Source organism: Condylura cristata, unplaced genomic scaffold, assembly GCF_000260355.1.
Source record: "Condylura cristata isolate star-nosed mole 26May11 unplaced genomic scaffold, ConCri1.0 scaffold00023, whole genome shotgun sequence".
NCBI classification, from domain to species: Eukaryota; Metazoa; Chordata; class Mammalia; order Eulipotyphla; family Talpidae; genus Condylura; species Condylura cristata.
Genome location: NW_004567124.1, coordinates 1,948,423 through 1,968,535, shown reverse-complemented (window position 1 = coordinate 1,968,535; position 20,113 = coordinate 1,948,423). Strand labels below are relative to the sequence as shown.

The window sequence follows — 20,113 nt, the reverse complement described above, 5'->3', positions numbered from 1 at the left end:
ATAGAGGCAGGGGCTGTGAGAATTCACCAGAGACAGAGAGGGGAGCAAAGCAGGCAGATCAATGAAGCACACTGCGGAGGGGAGCAGCAGACAGGTCAGGAGACATCTGCTGCGCCATGTGGGTCACCTCCCAGGGGCCAGGATCAAACTTACACGGCAGCAGCCACAACCAGCTTCCCAGTGCTGTAGTCCAACCCAGTGCACCACTTCCTTTAGGGAGGGCCTGAAGTGGTACTTTTTTTTTTAAACGATTATCATTATCACTCAAAATCCATAGTCTATGTTAGTTTTCAGCAAAAACATTGTACAACAGTACTGTCCACCAACAGAATGCCACTGTGTTGGTAAAGCCCCCAATGAGGTTGCTCAGAAAAACCTCAGCATCAGACTTGGTATCTAGTAAGTGCTCAGTGACTGGTAGATGCGTGATTTGGCCCTTGATGATGTGTTCTCAAAAAGTTGCAGTTACTTGCTTGTCCTGCATTTATTTCACAAGTCTTTATCAAGTGACTGCTTAAAGGCCCGGGTCACAACAGTGAACTGGACCCTGGCCTCCAGGAGACAGATAATAAGCATGGACTGTCAGTGAAGACAGCTGCTCTAAAGAAAAGTCAAATAGAAGAAGAGGCTGGAGAGAGGCTCTCTGGACAGTGCCCTTTAGATTACACAGTCAGGGGTGGCCACTGCATGGAAATGGCTTCTGAGTGGAAACCAGTCTAGGTGTGGGAGTAAGCACAGGAAGGTCAAATAATACTGCTTGGAAAAAACATGAGGGTGACATAGAGGAACCAGTTTTCCTTTGGAGCCTAACCTTGCTTTCTCTTTTGGCCCTTGTCTTTTCATGGGCTTCAACTCACCCGACCCCCCAGGGATAGCCCTTCTGTGTAGGGACAGCAAGTAGAGTCTATTGCATTGTGAATTGGTAGCCATCAAAGAAAAAGCACCAACTGTTCTGTGTGCCTGGCTCTGACTCCAGAAGCTGTGTGATCATCCCTGGTGGTGTGATGAGCCCTGTTTTTCATAAAGAGCATAGGGAGGAATATGAGCAGGGGTAAGGGAAAATGAAACATGGCTTCTGTTTATAGTAGGGCCTATGAAGTGGAGACAGGCCATATTATAAGAAGCAGGGGAAGAGGAGGAAAAGAGTTGTGCTGGTTGAAGGCTATTTATGATGCCAGCAGCCAGGTTCTTAATAGACGTTTTCATGGACATTTGGTGGTGGGCCAAGCCAGGGGCTAGAAACACCTGCCTCCCTCCCTCAGCTTTTGGTTTATGGATGGGAGAAAAAAATAGATTCTCTCCCCTTCTGTAGTTAAAGTTGAGAACAAAAGTGGGGAGTATTAGAAGATTTCTGAAGAGAGTATCAAACCACATATATTTTATTGTCATTTTTCCTTCCTCCCATGAGGAAAAAAAAACTTTTTTTTTTTTTTAGCAAATAGTTAAGCATGTGTTCGGGTCATTCTCACAGAAGAATTAAAATGTGGGAAAATAAATTCCCCCCCTCCCACTGCTTCTGTTTTGGCTTTCACTTAATTTTGTAATACTCATTCTTTGATCCTTCCAGCCATAAATCATTTAAGTGACTTTGATTAAATAACCACTTAACTTTCCAAAATTCCTTGTCATATTCTATACAATTATAATGAGGTTTTACAAAGCAGATTCAGATGCCAATGCACCTGGATTCCTCCTGGCGAGCCGTGACTTAACGCAAGTGATTTCACCTCGCAGGGCTTAGCTTTCGCACTGATAAGAAAAGCTTGGTATTTAATATACATCCCCCATGGAGATGGTGTCGGGAATTTTATTCAGTCTGTGTTTATAAAGGGTCTTTATTGGAGACCCCAGGGAGGGCATTTGCCCATGAATATATTAATATACAATAGGGAATCTGCTCTTTGGACTATCTGCCAGAGTTATATAACAACATGGTTTTGGGCTCCACTTTTCCTACTGAGACCTTCTGGTTTCTCCAGAGACTGGGTTTGCTGTTTCCGCAGAAGCTAAGAGATGGGTGTGGCTGTGCACACTGACAAATGGCAGATTCTGTGCCCCATGTACTTTCAGGGGTGCAGGGATCCCAGTAATATCTGTATAGGGCAAGCAGCTTCTCCCAACATCTCTAGCTCTGAGGGGGTAAGGCAAACCTGTGAAATTTAAGACCCCCCCCAGCTCCATTTATAAGGTTTTGTAAAACATTCCCACTAATTACTCATTTTTTTTAAGATTTATTTATTTTTGCATACAGAACTGGAGTACAGGCCAATGGTGCAGGGACGGTGAGATAATTCACCAGAGACAGAGTGGGGAGCAGAACTGACAAAGCACACTGCTGAGGGGAGCAGTGGATGGGTCTGGAGAGTTCTGCTGTGCCATATGGATCATCTCCGGGGTGGGGATCAAACTCATGCTGAAGTGGCTTTAGCTTCTTAGTACTAAGCTTTAACCCATTGCACCACCAGGGAAGGTCTGCTAATTACTCATTTTCTTCACCCTATGGCTCTGTTAGTGACAGCTGTCGACTTCACTGACATGTGCACATTGCTGTGTTATAAGGGTGGAACCATTTCAGTCCAGGGATGTTTCCCTGCAACCCCTACATTTACAATAACTATTGAAGACGATGGCAAAAAGGTATATAATGGACATGGTCCAATTCTTTCCCACTGCTCTGAAATGATTATTTCCCTATAAGAGCAAGAGACCAATGAAATGTGGGCTCAAGGAGAGACAGCAACAAAAGCCATGGGTTTTTAAGTTTAAACTAATATTTAACAAAGGATAAGGACTACTGGTAAATATTGATTTATCTTCCCTCCTGGGATTTATCTCCCAGTTCAGAATATTAAACAATTGTTTATTATTCCATCAGCATTATAAAAGCAATATTGAAATTCTTTCTTTTTTTTTTTTTTTAATATAAAGCATCCATTCTCCCAGGAGGACAGAGCAACTGCATGTGTCAAGTGACACACCCGTACAGAATTAGGCCTTGTTCTGGCTCCATTCTTTACAGGGACTTGCTTCTTTGCCTGGCTTGGGCTCAGTTCTTACCTGTAACAATTATTGAAAGAATTCTTTCAGCTTTCGGCCTTAAAGAGAGCAGAGAGGATTGGTGGGGAATGATCGTAGCCACATGAGCCATCCAGAGCAGTGCTGTCTGATTAGATTGTTCTGAAGTGATGGAAATAATCTATGCCTGTACTATGTGGTTACCACAAAACATGTATTGCTATGGAGCATTCAAAATGTGGCTAGTGCAAAACCATGGAACTAAATTTTGTATGTTATTTCACTTTTTATCTCTTAGGTTTAAGTAGTCATATGTGGTTAGTACACAGATTTATAGTCTCAGAAGAGTTAGCTTAATTAAACAGATAGTACCACACATATACAATAAAGCAGAACTAAAATTCAAGAGTGGTTGCAATGTTTTAAAAACAATTATTTTAATATTCAGTTGTTCTAGGTATAAAACCCTCTTCATCTAGAGATTGGCAAATTGGTTGTTAAAGTCCTTCGATGCTAAAGCCAATGTTAATATTTTATCTTGGAAAATAGATCCACTTCTTACTCTACAGAGCATCCTGACAATATTATTTCTAGGGTGATGACTCTGGAACCAAATTTAATAGATCATGAGCAAGTCCAGACATATAGGAAATAAAAAATGGACTGGACCCAGAATAGAACAGAAGGATCAAAGACACATAGAGGAGGTCAGACAACATCTCTTGACCCTTGGAATAAATGCACGGCCATGAGTCAGATCCAGATGGATAGGCAGGAAGCTGAGGTAAGGATTCAAGATAAGCAATAAGTTGCACAAGAAAATAAAAACAAAAGCATTGGTTCCAATATTTCCGGATCAAGGAAAGCAAATACCTATATGAGACAAATGGCTCCCAAACCTAAGCAGAGACCTAGGAATAACACTTGTGGCCCAAGCTGACAGAGTAGTAGTGTTGGGGAAGAGGCAGAACAAGTTGTGCGGTAGACCAGACAGCCCTCAGCTACTGCCAGGGCTTCTACAGCAGTGAGATAAAGTTAGGAGCCTCCAGTCCTCTCTGTACATGAAGGATTGCCATCCTAGAGACACTATTAGCTCTAGCTTTATTGTTCCTTACAAAGAATGGAGTTGAGATTTCTAGGTCACTCTTATGTTTCTTCCATCATCACAGCCTATCTGATTCATTTCTTATCGTGAATATCTGAAGCAGGTAGGAAAGTACTTAAAACCATTTTACATGACAGACTTGTATCCTGAGTACATAAAGAACTCATAATCTTAATAAGACTAACCCATTAAAATGGAAGAAAGGTTGAAATGGGCCTCAGTAAAAGAATTATGAATGGCCAGTAATTCCATTAAGATGCTCACCATTATTAGTCATCAGGAACATGCAAATTAAAAGCTCCATGCATGCACTATCTTGAATACCACTTCACTGTAAATATAAAGTGTCAGTGAGAATGAGGTATAAGAACCTAGAACAAGAATGTTAATTGCAACTCTATTCATAATAGCTGAAAACTACAAACAACCCAAACATCCATATTTAGGTGAATGTATAAGGACATGGGAATATGTCCATAGAGCTGATATGTTCACAACAAAAAGGAACAACTACTGGTATTCAGAGCAACAACAAAATATACACCAAAATCATGTTGTTCAAATATAGCCAGACACAAAATGTTGGCTTGCAAGATTCCATATCTTTGCAGCCTACCTTTGTAAGATAACAGAACTAAGCCATGGTGATCAAAATCAGGAAGATGTTTCAGCTTAGAGAAATTGACTTGAAAGGGACAGGAGGGAACTTTCTAGGTTAATGAAAATACCCCATACTTTGATGAAGGTTATGGATCCAAGAGAGAGTGTGAATATCCATACTATTTGTAAATACTTGTCAAAATTCAATGAATTATATGTTTTGTTATGTGTAAGTGATAACCTTTACAAAAGAAAAAACTTCAGTTCAGAGAGTGAAGATATTTCTTAAAATTGGACAGCGAAGGAGCAAAGGGCAGAGCCAATACGTGGAGGCAAGCTAACTGGTGTCAGAGCTCGGGTCCCTCGGCTACATCACAGCAGAGAGGAAAGTGGGGAAGAGTGGACACAGCCAGAGAGAGCAATGGGAACTGCCCAGGGAAAGGAAGGGTGGTAGCCACCTTGGCCATGTTTCTGTCCTGGGCCTGAGGCTAAAAAGAGCCAATTCTCCCTGACCATTTGCAGGAGTAATTAGGAAGGCTTGACAGATGTTGGGCAAAGAGAAGCATCACCTTCTGAGTATTAAGGTTATTCTTATGTTGGGTAGTAAATAATAAAGGTCTTTAAGAGCTTTCAAAAGTTCTTTAGGAATTCATGAAAACATATCCATTGTGAACAAAAAGGGGTCAAAAAAGAAAAATGTGAACTTCCTAGCCCCTGTGTATCCAATAATAATCTCAGAAATTTTTGTTGTTTGCAAGCAAATGAACATACTTTAAACAAAAAAATGGAATCATACTACATGTGCTGTTTATTATAATGTTATTTTAATTGGCATATGATAAACATTTTTCTCTGTAGGAGGAAATAGATACCCTTTCAAATGGATATGCATTTGTTAAGTTTGTTTAACTAAATCTTGCTATTACATAGTTAAGTTGTTTCCATTTTTTTATTACTACTTGCTATGCCCCTGTAAGAGAACATCTTAAAAATGCTGCTTGTTCACTACTATAGTTATCCCCTCAGAAAAAGTTCCTAGAAGTGGAGATTCTTGGTCAAGATTGAGGTTTGGACAGCTTTAAGGCATTTAATTCATAGTCACTTTTTCCTTTTCAGAATGGTTTTACCAGTTTACATTCCCACCAGCAATGCATATTACGTTGGATCACCCTGAGGCATAGACTGTCAGCTTCTTTGCTCTCTGCCTCTTTCCACTGGAACGTAGTCTGTCAGAGTTAGAAATGAACCTTGGATGTCTTGAGCCCCATCTCCTAAGCAATACTCTGTTGGATTTTGCTAGTTTGAAATGAAAAGCATTTCATTTAAAGTGTTCCTTTGAAAACACAATTGATGTTTGCATCCAGTAGAAAAACTGGGGGAGCTGGAAAGAAAAGTCCCAGGGTGAGAAGGCCTGTGTCAAGGGACAGCCTGTATGTGATCTGTTTGCCTCTGTGTGTGTGATCCTGGAGGAGTTACCCCTTAGTCTGCCTGGGCCTCTGGGGCCCTGTTTCTAAGTTGAGGGATCGAGCAGGACCCAGTCTCTGTATCGTCTTCATTTATGACATTCTCTAAATCATGACTTTGTGGAACATTCCTCTCAAAGACTGGGCTTGTAAATTGAGTGTCCGGCTTTTGAAATGCAGCTTGTGTGGGAAAGGAAAAAACCCAGCAGCTACTTTGCTGCTAAACCTGAATCCTGTGTTCCTTGTGAAGTAATAAATTGTATCTTGGCTCCCGAATTATTCCAGGTTGCCTTGGATTGTACGGAAGTGGCTTTTTGAGAAGTTGTTCCCATTGCCGGAAAGTGGGTGTTCATTTGTGCCTTGGCTGTTTTTCAGGGCACACGTTGGCAAAATCCTGGCAGACTTTTCAGAGGGTCAGCAGATGTCATGATCTTCTTGTTGCTCTCTTGAAAGATTCCGCACTTTCATGTTAATAACCCAAATCTGACCTACACTTAGAGACCTGGGCTTTATAATGGGAGGGTTTGGGGGCCAAGTGCAAGCACTGGATCAACATACCACAGGAAACTAGACAGCCAGAAGCATAGAAAGTGGTTAGTGTTCCTTCATAAAGCATCTTAATCCACTTAAATTGAGTCCAGGTGGTGTCCTGGAAGAGCAGATGTAGCTAAAGCAAGTGAGAAGGGTGTTAAAGGGGCTAACAAGCACTACAGTTTGTAACATCACAGGTTTAGCCTCCACCCCATCTCTCTGAGCTGCCATCATTGTTTCCATTTGCCCTAATTCACCCAGCAGGCAAATACCTTTGACCCTTGAACAATGTGGGGGTTACAGCTGAGAATCCACATGTTGATTTACAGTACAGCCTATGTCATAGGAGTATAGTTTTATACCTCTACAAAGGTATGTTGTTTCACCATACCCACAACCGAAGCCCCAGTAATCCTCCCCCAGACCCCCTCCACTCCCTTTTGTTCCCATCCTACCAACCCCACTTCTAGTAGCCTTAGCGCACAAGTAACTTGGATTGCCTAAAATGTAACTACTAATACCCTGCTGTTAATTTAATGATTCACTGGTACCTTTTGTGGCCGGTGCATTACATGCTGCATTCTTATAACAAAATAAAGTAGAGAAAAGAAAATGTTAAGAGCAGCATCAGGAAAAGACAATACATTCATAGCACAGTATTGTGTGTATAGATACCTTCCCTTTACAGGTTTATTTACTAGAAGATCTGCATGTCTTGGCCCCACACAGCTCAGGGTCAGCTGTCCCAGACTTGAGTGTTTGGTGGTGAGAGATGTTGTCACATCTCTGACAACATAGAACTTGACTTCAGTTCCCCTAAATCTCTGCAGATTTTTGCCATCTGACACCTCTTTCCATTTCTATCTCAATCTCTATGACAGCAATTGTAAAATGACTTCTTTCTCACTGTCTGAGTTCATACTAACCAATCAATGTCATCTGTCCATCTCTAGTAGGAAGCAGTTGGAAAGCACTGACTAGTCTGGCATTTCACAGCCTGCAGTCATTTAGCCTTCACAATTTATCCAGTGTTCATCTACCACATGTACTTCTGTTTGCTTTATATTTGTCTTCAACTACTCGTACTATTTCGTTTTTTTTTTTTACTCTTAAGTTATACAGAAGCTAAGATATCATTCCCTTGATGTACTGACCAGCTTTCCAGTATACCCTAAGATAAGTCTGTAGCTCTTAAACTTTCAGCTGTTCACTTGCATATTATGTAATGTGTCACTTTTATTCCATTTGGTATCCATACTTAGAGGAATTTATTAAAATCACATAAAACTTACAATTCTGGTTTTCAGTGAACTTACCACATTTTAGATACTCAAGGATTACAGCTAGAGGTTACCATGTTGGACAGTGTTGAGACAGGGCAACCTGTCATCACACAATTGTGCTGGAAACTCGAAGACTTACCTGGGTGTGGTATGGGGGGAAGGAGTTGAAGCAGGGGAGCAACTGGCATTACCCCAGGCTAACATAATATGTGGTAAGATTCTCAAAGGAATGGTGAATGATGCTAATTTAGGAGTGGCAGAAAGAAAGAAAGAAAAAAGTCAGACAATGTTTATTCCAATGACTATTATCTATGTAGGCCACAGGCAGATAGAAGCATTTGAAATTGGGTAATAGACTTGCTTCAATATATCCCAACCTGACTCTCTCCTCTACAACCCTCTCTGTCCCTCCAACCCACCCAGCCCAGTTCTTCCTTCCCTTCTCCCAGCCTTTCTCTCCCTATTCTGTGTATCTTTCCCTCACTTTTATCCTTGCCCTTAGTCTTTTCTTGTTATGTACATTTTAGCTTCCCAATCAGAAATCTCTCTAATTCAAAATATATCTGACTATATTTGGATATTGTTTTGTAAAGTAACCTTTTCTACAGTCATTTCAGGTCAAAGGATATTCTTAGTTCTCAGATTAAGGGACACCTGCTAGTGGAATCCCATAGACATGTGTTCATTGCATATTGTACAGCTCTCCTTGGAAATTACTGGCATCCAAAAGCCAGCATGCCTAGAATGAACCCACTGGCATAGCAACACCAAACCAGTTTGGCATGCTCCTCACCCAAAGCTTCTTTAAAAGAACAGGAGAATTTTTTTAGCATATTAAAAGATTTTTTCTTTTCAGGTCCATCTAAGAGTGACTCAAAGTTCCCTCAATGGTTTTGGTTAGCTACATTGAGCAAGTGAAAAGTTGGGAATTGTTTAGAAGACCATATTCTTTTCAAAACAAACAAATGAAAAATACTTCTGGAAGATTCTTCCCAGAGGAACAGAAAGACACATTGTGCTTGCCACCAGCTGTGCAATGGCCATGCACACTGAGGAGCAGGACAGAGCAGGTACTTTGTCTGTATTTTAATTACCCAGAAACTCAGATAGGAGAGTAAAAGGGAAGTTGGACCTGAGAGCTTCCAGGGTACAGGATGTGCTGAGGAACGTCTATGCCATAAAGTGGATGCTTAAGAAGACAAAGTTGGAAACGTCCTTATTCCTTGTAAGGAAGTATGTTCTTTTCTTGTTTTTCTCCATTCTAAATTCATTCAACTAGACTATGGGAAATTGGGTCCTCTTGCTAACTTATACAAGAACTCTTGATACCTTGAAATCTTCCATCCATCAACTTTAAAACCTTAAGTGTGAGGTCTGTGATTCTCAGGATGGTCTCTCTCTCTGCCAACGGGAGGCATTTAACCAGAAAGGGAAGTCCCTATTTGAGTAGAAATGATGACATCATCCTTCTGATGAGGCTCTTTACTGTCCTACTCTCTGAAAAAAAAAGGGGGGGGGGGAAATGAGCAGACAGATCCAAGTTTAAATAACCTTAGCCTTTCTAATGTTAATGGTCTGTATTGTCCTCTGGATGAGAACTATACAACTATTTGTTGAGTGCTTGAAACATGCCCAGCAGTGTGTTAGGTGCTGGAAATACAATCTCATTGATCTTTCTTTCAACCTCAGTGGTGTAATGAGCCCTCACCCCCCTCCCTCCCTGCAGCGCGCGCACACACACACACACACACACACACACACACACATGTTTTAGTTTGGAAGAATTTGAGTTTGAGCAAAATAAACAATATGTGAAAGATCATACAGCCAACAAGTAGCAGAACTCAAATTCAAACCCAGGCCTGTCAAAAGCCAGATTTCTCTGGTCCTTAGTCCCTCTAGCTTTGTTGTTTCGAGTACTTAGTGACAGGTTCTGTGGACCAGGCAATCCTTTAGTCTCTCCCATGGGCTACAATGGAAAGACCCTGATCTTGTGGCTCTCATAGCTTGGAGAGTAAGGATAGTAAAAGAGTAAGATGTTTAAAAACTTAAATCATTTTAGGTGTAGGTGATGCTGTAAAAACAATAGATAGCATAATTAAGCATGAATGTGAGGCTGCTTATATAGGGGGTTTGTGGCAGGGTTTAAGAAAATCATTGGGGCCTAAATGATGTGAAGGATCCAGAATATAGGTGTTGAGGGTGGAGGAAAAAGCAATAGCAAAAGCCTTGGGGTGAGAGCAGGCGACATGTATTTCAGGAATAGCATGAAGGTCAGTTCTTGCCATATAACCAGCGGGGTGAGGAACATAAGGTCAGGCTTGTAGATAGATTTTTGGCTTAGTTCCAAGTATAACAGAATGCTGCAGAAGGTTTCTATGCTGAAGAAATATTTTTAATCTGAATTAAATTTCTAAAAGATCACTCTTTTTTTTTTCTAAGGCGTACAGGAACAAGACAGGAATTGTGGAAGTGTTTAGAGCAGAATCTTAAGAGGGCCTGAAGGGTGTTTTGTTTATTTGTTTGCTTGTTTTTCTGTGTCCATTTACTTTTTTAATGTTATATATATATTTTTACATTATTCTTCATTTTGTACATTTTTCATCTCAGTTGTAATCCCTGTGGACTTCCCGCCATCACTTCACCCGTGTGCCATGACCATAGTCTCCCGTGTGCCATGACCATAGGAACAGTTTTCATCCTGTTCCCCTCTCCTCTCTCATAGAATGGCTTTGGCTTATAATTATTAGTTGATGTTCTTTTTTACTTTATTACAATTACTATATACTTTTTTTTTCCTGACCCCTTATACTCCTGCTATTAGTAAAACCATCCAGTATTTTTCTTCTTCTTTCTGGCTTATTTTGGGGCTGGGGGTTTTTTAAAGATAGTACTCTAGAAAAAAATTCTGGAAGCAAAGGAGTTAGGGGTAAGTAATTACCCCTAGGGATAAGTCCTCCATCCAAATCCTAGGACACTTCAAATGTCGGGAGGGAACCTCAAGGCTAGCCAGTTCAACTAATGAAGTGAAAGAAAAGGAACATTCAGAAGGGAAGATGAAGTTGTAGGGAGTTAACTTCAGCAGCAATGATGGCAAATCATAGCAACAATAGCTAGTTGTGGGGGGGGGTTTTGAGGGAAGCTTTATTTTACTTATTTTTGCATAGAAGAACTGGGGTGTAGGGCAGAGGTGCCAGGGGGCGGGGTAAGAGGATTCACCAGAGACAGAGTGAGAAGCAGAACAGGTAGATTTACTGAAATACACTGCTGAGGGGAGCAGTGGGTGTGACAGGAGAGGTCTACTGTGCCATATATGGGTTAGCTTAATGGCTTGGGATAGAATCCAGTGTATGGCAGTGATAGCACTGAAACTTAACTACTAGATCACCAGAGAGGCCCATTAACAACTAGTTTTATCAAGCATGTACTTTGTGCCTAGCAGTATTCTAAGTGCTTTCCTTGCAATAATTTGTTGAAATCACTCAACAGTAGATACTATTATTAGTTCCATTTTACATAGGAAACAGACACAGAAGAGTTAAGAAACTTGCCACTACTAAGTGATCTGGCTGGGATAATACATTCTTAATTCTAGCAGTCAGAGTGGAAAGGTTTATGAGTTGTCAGAATTTGATCTCACTCAGACTAGGACAGACTGATCTAGAGATGAGACCCAAACTGCAAAAGTAGTCGGGGATGTGGCGACAAAGATATAAAGAAGTTAGGCCCATGAATTCTTTTATCCTGACTGACACTGGAAGGTTTTGATCAGTCCAGATGGGATGCCTAGGATGCCCTGGGGTGATTACACTTCTCTGCAGCTTCCCATGGGGAGGAGGCTCCCCCCTCTTGGGTAGCCTGTGGGTTTCATCCAAACAAAACAGGATCTTGACCTCTTATCCCACTGCTCTTGGGTGGGGAAAATGTTCATATTTACACATTTCTGTGATATTTTGCTGTGACTCTCATTTGGAGATAATAATCACAGATAACATTAATTAAGCATTTGTCATGTAGAAAGTTCTATGCTGAGCAATTGACAAATGTTATTCCCTCCATAAACACAAGCTGGCTGTTGAGAATAGAGCAACTATTATTGCTCACCTTTTTCTGTTGAACTGAGCTCTAGAGAGGTTACATAATTAGACCAAAAGCATTTGAATATTCCACCTGGACCAGAGATAAGTCCTTGATAATTCTGCTACAGGTGAGTAACTTATACATGCCCTATTGAGGGTAAAGTGCTCCCTGAGAAGTCATTGTAAGTCCTAACATGATGAATGATTGTGGTAACCCGAAGTTGGAAGTTGGTCTTGGAGTGAACAGCCAAGTATTCCACTACCATGCTAATTTTGAAATATTTGTTGATGAACTATCAGCACCAGGAGAGAAAGGAGTTATTTTTTTTTCACTTCACTAACCTTTTACTACAAGTGTAAAAAGACATTTCTCAAATAATCCAGTTTCCCTTTGAGAATTGCACCTAATGAACACTTCAAAAATATTCTGCTTTCCTTCTCTCTTCCCCTGCCACCTCCAAACAAGAAAAACAATGGAATTATGGATAATTGGAGATCAGGTATTTTTTTTTCCAATGAATTAAAAAAAAAGGCAAAGTATTTTTTTAAATTGTTTAAATAAACAAAACAGGAATGTTGAAGCATAATATTTAATTGAGTACACTTCATCATTTAAAAACTAAGTTTTCTTTGACATTCATTATCCCTATCCAAAAATGTGGGTGGATAATATGATCTCAGTTTTCTTAGGCTCACAGATCTTGGCAAAACCCCCTTTTCATCATATGCCTGGAAATACCTACGTAGGCTTTCAGGACAACCAAACTGCGTGGAAGAGCTTTGACTTGTCCTGTCAAGAGGCCAGCCTCTTTGCTTGCTCTCAGGCCTTCATTTCTATTTTGAAAGAATTTATTAACCTGTAAGTCCATTTGTTTTCTTTTGATTCACCTGGTAGATCAGATTTTGCTGTCATTAAACATTCCTTTGAGTTCCTTGGGAAAAAAATGTCTTGAATAATAGGCATTTGTTCATTTGTCTCACAAAAATGTATTGATGCCCACTGTGTTCTAGGCTCCAACCATGAAAAATGAGTAAGATGGGATCTTGTTCTTAAGGGGTCACTGTCTGAAGGGATTATTATAAAAATTGGTATGGGGCAAAGAGAGCCACCTGTGTAGTGAGTCTGTATCGCTTTGTGTAAACAAATTCCTTGAGAGTCAGGGGCCTGGAGTCTTGAACACATTCCTGTATCTTTCAGATCCTCATCACCAGCACATGGTTACAACAGCACATTCCTGTACCTGACATGGCCTTGGGCCTTGCAAATCACATGGGCCTCTGCTCTGGGGTAGAAAGATGGGACCTAGAGTGACCACCCAATAAAAGGTGGCAGAGCCAGCCTTGGACCCTGTATTCTTTGTTTGTTTGTTTGTTTATTCATGCATACAGAACTGGGTACAGGCCAGAGGTGCAGGGACGATGAAAGGCTTCACCAGGAGACAGAGTGGGGAGCAAAACAGGCAGATCAACGAAGTACACTGCTGAGGGAAGCAGCGGGTGGGTCAGGAGAGGTCTGCCGCACCATGTGGGTCACCTCCAGGGCTGGGCATTGAACTCATGCTACAGGAACTATGATAGCTTCATAGTGTTGTGCTTTAATCTTTTGCACCACCAGGGAGGGCCCAGACCCTGAACTCTTATTCCCTTCCATCTCAGTGATAATCTCATGTGCTAGAGGTACATGTTGTTCATGTCTTTAAACCTCTCCAGATATGTCACTATTATTATCATTATTGACAGTCTGTTGCTTTAGAGAAGTCAAAATGTATTGCAGGCCTTAGTAGAAACCAACAAAATGGTCTTTGACCGCCTCCCTGTCTTAGTCATGTCCAAGCCACACATGAAAATTGGATGTCTGAAGATGTGGAGTTAAAAGTGGGTGGAGCCAAAGTTCTACCTGCAGCAATACAGAACATGCAGTTTCAAAGTGAGTTTTTTGGAAAAGCAGAAAATATTGCCAGTTGACTGAAAAGGATATATTCAGAATGCCTTGTGTAAATGTGACCAGCTCTGGGTATAGCATTAATCATTTAGTATGGACTCAACTGAGAGGCCAAATTAATGGGATTGTGGGGAAGAGAAATGCAAGCAAAATCAAGCAAACCCAGAATCTTCACTTGCTTTTAACTGCCTCCTAGACAAATGTTTTAACACCTCTGAGTCTCTAAGTGGGCCTGAAAGATCTCAGTGGGGCAGAGTCTGGAGATGTCTGTCTTTAAATGCTATGGAAGAAAACAGAAGATATCATTCTTGGGACCAGAAGTTGCACCAGAGAACCTCGGCCACCCATAACAAAGCAACCTCCACCTCCCAGACTCACATTATTGCAGGCTCCCAGACTATGCTGCTGCCTTAGGGAGGGTAAGTAATGGCATGCTTACTCAGACACACACAGCCACAAAGAAAATAAAGACATCCTTTAAGGTAAAAACTGTGTGACTTAATTCTTGCTTTTCTGACACATAGATTACATCTAACAACAGAGATAACGACCCTCTAAATGTATATAATACACTCTCGAAATTCTTTTTTTTTAAGAGATATTTATTTACTTATGCACAGAACTGGGGTGGAGGCCAGGGGTGTGGGGGAGTGAGAGGACTCATCAGAGACAGAGAGGGGAGCAGAACAGGCAGATCTACCAAAACATACTGCTGAGGGGAGCAGCGGGCAGGTCAGGAGAGGGCTGCTGTGCCATGTGGATCTCCTCCCTGGTCAGGGGTAGAACTCAGGCCACAAAGGTAATAGCATGATAGTGTTGAGACTTAACCCCTACACTACCAGGGAGGCCTTCCAATTTTTTATGTTCACCTAAAGGATGTTAGATCATCAGATACTTGATTCTTACCATGTATAAGTAAATAAATATCTCTTTAAAAAAAAGAATTTGGAGAATGTGTTGTATACATTTAGAGGGTCATTATCTCTGTGGTCAGATATAATCGATGTGTCAGAAAAGCAGGAACTAAGTCACACAGTTCTTACCCTTTTTTTGTGGCTGTGTGCTCTGAGAGAACAGTTACTGTGACTTTTCTACTGTGCTCAGCTCCCCTTTCACAATGGAATGTGGTTGTAACCTACCCAGGAGGGTGGCTGCAGCAGACTGGGATGCTTATCCCTAGACATTGGGCCTGTCCCCTGCATCAATTGGAAATAAATTCCTCCATTCATCTTTTTCATCACAGCAGTATTTATTATTTCAGTCGATAATGCTGTACAGTGAGGGAGTCACCATGGTGGTATGAATGGTGGAGGTGAAAAGAAGGACCTAGCAAGATGCAAATGTGGAAGCTTTGGAGCCAGCGACTTAGCAAGGGTCCAGTCTGGAACCTGGAGTGGGGAGGCCAAGCCTGCTCTGCAGTGCAGCTTCTCATGTGGATGCACCCCCACATGCATGGCCACACTGCTCCTGATGAGAATAGGGGAGTCAGAACTTTAGGGCAAATCAGCATTGTTTCATATTCTTCATTTGTGAAGACAATTAACTATCTCCTAATGACTACTAAATTTCCTTTGACTGCTCTAACAATTTACCCTAAATTTGGTGGTTTCAAACAACAGAGAGGTATTCTCTCACAGTTCTGGAGACCAGAAGTCCAAAATCAAAGAGTCAGATGGGCAAAGGCCTCCTCTACAGTCTTTTGGGAGAATATTCCTCACCTATCCAGCTTTGGGAGCCTACAGGCTGCATCTCTTTGCCTCTAGCTCCATCTTCACATGGCCTTCTCTGCTGTCTTTGTGGTTATTTTGTGGGTCTCTTATGAGGACATCTGCCATTGGACTTCCGGTACCCAGAAAATCCAGGATGATAGCATCCAGAGAGCCTTAATTATATCTGCAAAGTTAGGGCATTGAGGGGAGGGAAAGATACCTTCTCCTTTATCCTGTTAAGTTTTCATCTGGCCAGGCTCCCTGTCACAAAAGATAGATTGATAAAAGTGTAATCATTTAGTTAATAAAGGTTTTAGGTGACATGGGGCCCTTGAAGGAAATAAAGACACCAACAGTTAAACCTGAGGGTCTTTATACTAGGTTTAATGAAGAGTGGAGAATCACGAGAAAATTATGATACCACTGACAGGGATATGAGCTAAGAGTTGTAAACTGAGTTCCACAAGGCCTATTTATTCAGTTCACTCTCAGTCTCCCTCTATCTTAGAGATAAAACTATGCCTTTGCCTGGGTAAAGCTCTGCCTGGAATAGGAAGGGTATTTCTTATAAGATGGTCCTGTTACCTATTTCAGGGGAAGGGAAAGGTCCTTCCTGTAGCTGCCATTTCACAAATCCCTTTCACTTAAAATATTCAGTATGCCAAAGTGCCATATTTTGGAGTAGTATGTACTGAACCCCACTGTTTACATCCAGAGGTTCTGGGATTAAACTGGGGAAAACACTATTATACTCAGCATAATTTGATGTTTTATGAAGAGACTTTGGCAGGGAGGTAGAATGGCAAAGGGCGGAAGTGGAGGCTCTAGGCTCCTGGGCAGCCCTGGCATTAGTCCAGGACAGAGGAAATGAGGACAAGTCAGGGAATAAGACGGAGGAGGTGGAATCAGGTCATGTTTCAGTTTGTCAGGACTTGGTCATTGACTGGTGTGATGAGTAAGAGAAAGAGAAAGCCTTAAAACATTTTTTTCCCAAAAAATGTGGGCTGTAGAGTATTGGATCTTGGACTGTCAGTAGGCTGTTTGTAGTGTCTCTAAGCAAATATATCCAGTAAACACGGGTTTAAAGGGGGCTAAGCAACTTCATTTTCTTCAGGCAGCCACCAGTCTAAGGTTAATCATGGTTCCCTAAAGGGGGAACTACCTCTCCCAAATTGATTTAACCATAGACTGTATTACTTAATTTTTGCCAAGGTTAATAATCCATATACCTCTGGAAAGTATCACTCTAGGGTTTCCACACTCTAAGGGGAAGTGAGAAAAGATAACGTGAGGGCCAGAAAGATGGAGAGAAGAAGCGTGAAGTCAGGTAGTGAGCCCCTAACAGCAATCAGGATAACCACAGATTCTAGCACAGGGGCAGAAAACACTGGAAGGCTTGCACAGCCCTCTCAGACATTGGTAGTCTGTGAGGAGGTCCCAGAGTTTGGATTCCTCCTCCTTTCCTTCCTTCTTCTCGACAGAAGGGGATGCTTTCATTTAGAGGAGGATGGGAAATAAATTTCAACCCTTGTGTTAACTTTGATCCACTAGGGAACTCTCACGTTTCCTGGCCAGGACTCTGGGAAGGGTGTTATAAACCATTCACAATGTCTGCCATGAGTACAGAGAAAGGAGAAGAACTATGACTCCTTCTTGCTATATATCTGGATGATCTGTCTTCTTCAACCCTCGCCCATCTTGCCCATCTTGGAAGGGAGCTATGCAAGAGCTTGGGGTCTAGTCCTGAACCCTTCCCAACTCCGTCACTTACTGCCTCATCTAAAGAAGAGTATAGCTACCAATGCAGAAGTGTAGACATGAATTTTGCAGTGAGTGGTAAAAAGAGCCAATATTTACTGAGTCCTTTGTGTGCATCAGACACCATGTTAAGTGTTTTGCCCACAGTAGCTCAGCTAATTCTTAGGTGCCATGAGTCACCAGATATTACAGATAGGGAACATGAACCATGTTGAAATTAAGTTACTGGCCCAAAGTTGCAGCGTTTGTATGTGGTGTAACCAGAAGTTGGCTTCACATGACCACCAGATCATGAATTTAGTTACAGGTGTTTTGAATTTCAGCTCTTGCAAATGAAAGTTTTCAGAAAGAGAATACAGAACCAGACCAGTGAGACTTCGGCACAGAGCCAGGGAGGAGTGTAGAGCTGAAAGATGCCATGGTTATGCTCACTCAAACTATGAGGTCAAGAGCTGATTTACAATGCGGAAAGAACTTCTTGCAAAGGTTTTTATGTATTAGTGGGAGGTTTTCCCAAGCAACAAGTTAGAAATAACTGACTCCTGTTATCATAGTGCATGGACAGAGCATTCCAACTGTTCCAGGTCCCAGACACAGAAGTCAACCTCTTAAATCATGTTGAAAAGTCAGAATTGGTTGGAATTTTTGAGAATCAGAGCCATCTCACTGGTCCCGTAAGTGCAGTAGAAACCAGGCTCTTGGAGAGAGCTAGTGAGAAAATCTGATGGACTTGAGCTCTGCTTTAGTAGCTCTAACTCAGCGTCCTTACCATTCTTGAAACCCCTGGAGTTGGGGACCACAGCTCATTTGTCCGGGAGCTTCTGAGACCCAGTACACTGCAGACATCCAGGAATCAGTAACAGAATTGATTGAGCCATAGAATTGGTGGTGGCAAGTCCACGGGGATCACAACTGAAATGAAAACATGCACAAAATGAAGAATGGTGTAAAAAAGAAAGAAATTTAAAAAGAAGAAGAAGAAATGAGAACCAACCCTGTTCAACCACATCCTGCTCCTGGATGCATGATCAAATTTTATAATGTTTCACTGACCCATCACTATTTCACTGCAAATGTCTGAATCTTCCCCTGTCTACTGGGGACAAAGCCAAGATAAATTGCTACCTACTTGCACTGAGCTTCATTTTGTTTTGATTCATTACCCACTTCAGGGAACTTCTAGAATCTCAGTTTATGGATTCTGCATCCTGGTGGTTCCCAGAGAGAAATAAGCCTAGATTCCAGGGAATACAAATATCTTCAAAGGTGCAGCCAGCTTCCAGGCTCCCTGCAAAGGTCTCATAAGCCCCTAAGTATTTCCTCTCTTAAATCACACATCACTGGCATAGGCAGCGATTTTTCAAATTACTTATTTCTTATTAAGAGACCGTCACTCAAAGACAGCAATGCAAGTTGTTCTTAGCAGTTTTACTGTGCTGTACTCAGGGTGAGTGTATTGGCTCCTTTTAAGGGTTGTATTTGGATTTTACTTCCTGAAAGAAACTCTGTCATCAGTGCTGTGCTTGAAACATAATGTAGAATCTCGGCATGTTTATGGGCTGGTGCAGGATTGGATATTTGAATAGGAGCTTAATATCTCTCTCGTGCTAATGTCATGACATCTATTTAACACCTTCCCGATTAAGTAGTGTGACTAGCTAGAGCCAGTGATGGGTTACTGGGCAGCTGAGGCATATGAGTAGCTACAGATTTGTTTTCTCTTCCACCTAGAATAGATTCTAATGTAGCGTCACTCTGGCCTGGTGTATTGAACTGAGAAGGGTATGAAAGGAGCACAGGATGAGGCACAAGAAGGTTAGGGGACAATGTCACTGCATGTTAGAAGCTATTAAAATATGGCCATTTACTGAAATATGCAAAGATTTCGCATGAGTATAAAAATGGCCACTTATTGAAATATGCAGAGATTTCACATGAGTAAGTGTGTTTTTATAGTAGTGAACAATTCTCAGATGGACGGCCACAAAAGTGAATAAGGTGATGACCATCAGAAGTTTGGAAACTTCCTGAAGGTTTCTTTTCCAGTCAACTGGTGTGAGTATTTAATAGCACTCTGTATGCATGCACTCAGAGGTTGCAAACCACTGATCTAGTCACAGTGACATCAGTTAGGGGAGCGTGTGCATCACACACACACACGCACACACACCAGTACATGTTTATGATTCTTGTTTTGAATTTTGGGACATTCTTCAAAATATGCTGCTGCTCTTCATTGGTGTCATCCAGAGTTTGTCATTTGTTGAGTTCCACCCCTGTTCCATTTTGAAATATAGTATCTTGCCTGCTCTGTCCTGAGGAAATTGCCTTAAGTAACACTGAACAGTGCATTAAAATCTCTTGCTCTCAGGCAAATAGCAACTTTCCAAAATGACTATTACTGGAAACCACAAAAGCTCAGCAGGAAGAACAGCTCACTTGGGAGCTCCCCACCACCCCCACTGCTGCCATCGTCAGGTTCAGTGATGAGGATCAGAGCACATGCCCTTGCCCAGGCATCGCAGGTATTTTAATGGAAGGTGGAGCTCGTTGAGTCTGAGTTATGGCCCTTGAGCATCTGAGGAGCTTCACCGAGGATTAGTCAGTGTCCCACCCAGGCCCTCACAG

The 20,113-nt window shown here is 41.6% G+C and overlaps 1 protein-coding gene across 1 annotated transcript in view; it reads left to right on the top strand.

Moving 5' to 3' along the window:
• THSD4 (thrombospondin, type I, domain containing 4) overlaps positions 1-20,113 on the top strand; it is a 478,159-nt gene that overhangs the window by 287,560 nt on the left and 170,486 nt on the right. The gene's annotated exons all lie outside the window — the stretch shown is intronic.